Raw genomic sequence first — 5,415 nt, 5'->3', positions numbered from 1 at the left:
AGAAACAAAGAGTTGAAGACTCACTCTGTTCACAACTCAAAAGCCAACTTGTTAAAGAAAACTGTTTTGATCAAATTTTACACTGAAGAAAATATACATATATTTCTATGCAAAATTCAGTTAACACATCAACAACAATTTATTGTGATGGTAAGATGTAGTCTTCCTTCTTTTAACACTCTGCATCTAAGAAATAACATTTTATTTTGATCAATAAAACTGCAATACAGTGTTCTTTATAGTAGCTGAAAATACTTCCAATCCAGATTTTACATGTACCTTTTCATAACAAGTGGAAACCACGAAGAAAATGTAAACCTACACTGATACACATTTGCGATAAGAACACAGGTATTTAGAGTCCCACATTGAAAATAAATATAGAATCAAAAGTAATCTCAGTGGATGATGGTACCTCAAAAAATCAACTCTGCGTGCAAAGGATAGGAATGAGGGAGGTTAAAAAATCATTGGCTTGAGTTGTCTTGCATCATGTAGCATATCCATAAGTAATGTACAGATAGACACTAAATGCCAGCAGATGTACAACCAGCACTTCAATCTCTGCTTCTTTTCATCATCTTGACTGCTTTAAAATGGTAATAAGAACCAACGCATTGAAGTGCTGCTGTGGTGAACTGCCTGCTATAGATATGGAAACGCAACTTCGGGTGATGAAGAAAAAAAGTTCATATTTCAACAGATAGAAATATATTACTTAAAATTTATTGATTGGCATAATGAGAAGATCCATGCATTGGTACAAAATCAGAGATGATCCAGCTAATAAGGTCCCTAACTTAAATCTTGGAAGATCCCTGGAGACCAGGACTATTGATCTTCGCACTGTCTGGGAAACAAACTATTCACTTCCACCCTCTGTTGTCTGTTACTTAGCTAACTTCATATCCATGCCTTTAATGCCGTGTGCTTCAACCTTGCTGATAAGCCTATTATATGGCACTTTATCAAAAGCCTCCCTGAGGGTCTAAGTACACCACATCTACTGCTTTAGCCTCATCAACACAATCTTGTTACCTTATCAACCGACTCTATCAATGTGATTCTTACCACACCCATGTTGGCTTGCCTTAATTAATCCATTTTTCTCCAGGTGACTATTAATCCTTTCCCAGATTAATATTTCTAAAACATTTCCCAACACAGAAATTTAAACCTACAGCCTGACTGGCTGTGTTTATCTTTATCCCTCTTTTTGAACAAGGGAGTAACATTTGTTACTTTCCAGTCCCTCTGGCATCATCCATACATCCAAAGAGCATGGGATAGTGTCCCTGCAATTTCCCCCCATATTCCCTCAATATCCTTGATGAATCCCATCTGGTCCTGGTGTCATACCTACTTTTCCAATATCTCTGTGCTATCAATGTTTAATGTATCCAGTGTCTCAATTATCTCCTATTTCATTATTAATTCAGAAACACCCTCTTCCCTGGTAAAAACAGATGTAAAATATTCGTTATAGTACCTTAGCATCCATGTGCAAATTCCAATTTTTGTCATTAATGGACACCACTCATTCGTATACTACCTTTTTACTATTTACATGCCTATAGAACAATTTGGATTCCACTTATGCTGACAGCTATATTCACACACTGCCTTTGCCTCTCATATTTTAATTTTGTCTTTCTCTCTGCTCTTTTATAATCAGTTTGATTCTCACTGGCATACGTCAAACATAACCTGTTTTATTTTCATTCTCTGTATCCCTTTCAACAGCATATTTGATTAAAGATCTCTTTCTAATTGAACTTGAAAATTTATTTTCAACTTATTGAGGAAGAAATTCGTCAGCCTAGAAACAGGATTCAATAGCACCCATTTTCCATGCTCAAATAATTTTACCTGGATTAGATGACCTTTACAGTCAATTCCAAGTGAAGTCAATCTGGAACTTGGCAGGGCACATCCTTATACAATTTGCTTTACCATGTCAGACATTCATTCCACTACCATGCACATATCTAACGATGACACAAATGCCGCAGATCACGGTTTCTCCCATATTGATATAAATTGGAAACATATGGGTACAACCTATGACCTTTGTTAAATGATCACAATAAAACTAGGAGGACATTGCATTGAGATCAGCAATGTGGCAGCAATTGAAAGGTCTCAATTCTGACACTGACGTCCTGCACACAGCAGCTGCCAGTTTTTAGTACTCAGGATATTTGAAACCTCTTCACAAGTTACTCCATCACTGATTGCAGCCTTCTTATACAATAGGTCTCTATCGATTGATTATGCCACACCTCCCAATGGCATGGGACACCATCAGATTGAGTAGTGAATGCCCAAACACACACAGGGAATTGGCATGTTCCTCTCCCTGGTGTTCTCCTTCACCCTCATGGCCAGCTTCTGTGTGTCTATTCTGTGGCTGCCATGGAAGAGCAACTGACATCCTTCTTCAATGATCAGCACAGCAAAGACATGGCAGTTGGACCTTTCCATGCAGCTCCCACTGGTCCTGTTTTAGCATCCATTCTGGATGTAAATCATGCTAATCTGACTTTTAATGGACTTCTTGCCGTTCATAACTATTTTTGCAGGTGACCCGATGGGGAATGAGTGCTATGTACAGCACATCAAGAATAAGTCATAGAGTTGTTCAGTACAGAAACAGGCTCTTCAACCCACCACATCCCTGCTGACCTTTTTGCCCATCTACACTAATATCATTTGCTCACAATAGGAATGATCCTATGCCTTGCCTATTTAAATGTCTGTCTGAAAGCCTCAAACATAGTATCTGATTTCACCATCTCCTCTGGCAGCATGTTCCAGATATCAATCATTCTCTGTGTAAAAAAACTTTCCCCTCAGATCCCTTTAAATCTCCTACACATCACCTAGAAAATCATGCATTCTTGTTTTTGAAGCTCCGACCATGGGAAAGGGATGTTGATTATCTACCATATCTCTGCCTCTCATAATCTTATATACTTCTATCAGGTCATCTCTCAACCTCCTTCACTGCAGGAAAAACTGGCCAAACCTATCCAATCTCTCCCCTTAACTGCAGTCCTCCAATCCAGGCAACATCCTGGTGAATCTCTTCTGTGCTCTCTCTACTGCAATCACATCATTCCCATAGCTTGATGACTAGAACTGCACGCAATGAATGAAATACAATTTCGAGTCAGTTCTCTGCTGAATGTGCCAAACATACATGTGTGTGTTGAACTCTGCTTCTGAGATTGGCTTTAATTGTGAGTACTGCATACAATAAGGGAGACAATCTTTTATTGTACTGTAAAGGTTTTAATCTGTGTTGGCCAAGATCAGAATAAAATGGAGATTGCTGAAGTATGGAGAACTCCAGATCAATCAACAGCATAAATCAGTGTTCCACAATCAAAAAGGAAAAGTGTTGTAAGAATGAGTCCAAGTAAATTCTTGCTGTATTTTATCTGTGGACAAATGTTTGCAATAATGTTCAAGAGAAGGTCTTTGACCTATCTAGTCTTACTCATTATGATGCCTCCACCACAGGCTTGTCCATTCTCCCTCCAGTACCCTTCAATCTCTTGGGAAAGGTGAAAAAAACAAGTTAGAATTTGGAATGGGGATTGAGATGATGGGGATGAGATCCGGAAAATTTCCCTGAATATCCCTAAGCAACTGCAATGTGATCAACGAGAATTCCAGAGGAAATCATTTTCTTGGAAAATTTAATAAAATGCAGTTGCCCTCCTCTTCAGTGTTTGTGGAATTGAAAACTGTTTAATACCATACCATCATCAGTAAGTATCCCCCAATCAAACCACACGACAAAGTGAAGGTCATTGAGATGATGGTCCTGCCCGACAGAACTGCTAGGATGCCGATTTAAGGTGATTTACACCCAATAATTCCTTTTAAACCATCTTCTCTTGTACTAGCTATGATCGTGAAAATGGGAGTTTTTCCCAGACCCCTCTTGACTCTAGTTTTACTTAAATTCCTTGTCATCAGGTTCAGCTAAATCCTATGTTAATGTCAAAAGCAGTCAATCTAATCTCACCTTTTGACCTTGGGCCTTAGTTCATAGTGGAGCAACATAATGAAACTTTCAGTTGAATGGTCCTGGTGTACACTAAAACTGAGCAATCGTACAGATCATCATTGACTAAGTTTCACTTGAAAGCACTGATTCTTTCGATCATCTTGATGATACTTGGGAGTGGGCTTGTTGGAGCCAGATTGAATGGGTTGAATTTGTCCTGAGGACAAACATGGGAAATATTCCATTTTGTCAGGTGGATGCGAGTGATGTAACTGCACCAGATCTGCTTTCCGTGGTCCTGGATAGGTCTGGGCATGGTTCTTCAGGCTATCATTGATGCTTATAGTGCTGAGTCATTTATTAATATTCTGTGGATTGAATCTATTTGGCTGAAAACGTGCACTCAACATTTCGAATGCAAGTCATGGGAATTTTTAGTGAACTTCCTTCACTCAAGTCTCTGGCCACATTCACTGTCAACCAATGGGACTACAGATCTTTGACCCAATCTGCTGGGTATGGAATTACTTAGCTCCACCTGCATTTTCCTGTTTTGCTGCTCAATATGCATGTTATTCCTTGTTATGGATTTGTCCTGTTAGCATTAGGGTCGCTCAGGACTTCATCTATAGAAATGTACACAGTATTGAAAGTGGCTGTGAATCTGGGTTTGCAGTGATCCTCCTATCTCCCTGCTCAAGCGTAAATGACTTAAACTTATTTACTCAAAAACTCATCAGAAAAATTTAAGTGCCAGCAACCCGGGGATTAAGTGCATTGACACGAACTGTAAAATAAAGTTCTATGCAATGGAAATTACAGCTGCAGCAAGTAAAAGCTTCCATGCAAACCAATTTAGGATCTATATGTAGTATGATTATTTCCTGAATGCAGTAAAATGAATCCCAATATTACTGTTCTTAAATCCTGGACATGGCTTGGATATGAGCACCTGCTACTGTCAACTATTATACCCCGCAAAAAAAAAAGTTTTACGAATAAAAATATAACAAACTTCCTCAGTCCATACAGTAAAACATCACAGAAGCTGGAAAATCTCAACCCATTGCTGCTTTGTAACACCATCTAGGCTTTTTGACATCCTGTGCAAATAAAATACTCCATAATTTCCATTTCACAGCAGTACTATATTTTGAACATCAATTCACAGCATCTCTAGATTGCTAGAACAGATGAGAAAATAATTGGGAATAGATCCATAACACCATTTCTCATCTACTTAGCAAATGGTGTACACTTAGGGGGGAAAGGGGAGCAGCAAACACCTATTTAAAACAGGTGGCAGCTTCATTAAACTGTTGAAACAAAGCTGTTAATGTCCTACACATAATTTCTTGACATTTTTGCACACAGGATGTTCATTGATAATTATTCCC

Source organism: Pristis pectinata, chromosome 28, assembly GCF_009764475.1.
Source record: "Pristis pectinata isolate sPriPec2 chromosome 28, sPriPec2.1.pri, whole genome shotgun sequence".
In the NCBI taxonomy this organism is placed as follows: domain Eukaryota; kingdom Metazoa; phylum Chordata; class Chondrichthyes; order Rhinopristiformes; family Pristidae; genus Pristis; species Pristis pectinata.
This window is presented reverse-complemented; position numbering follows the sequence as displayed.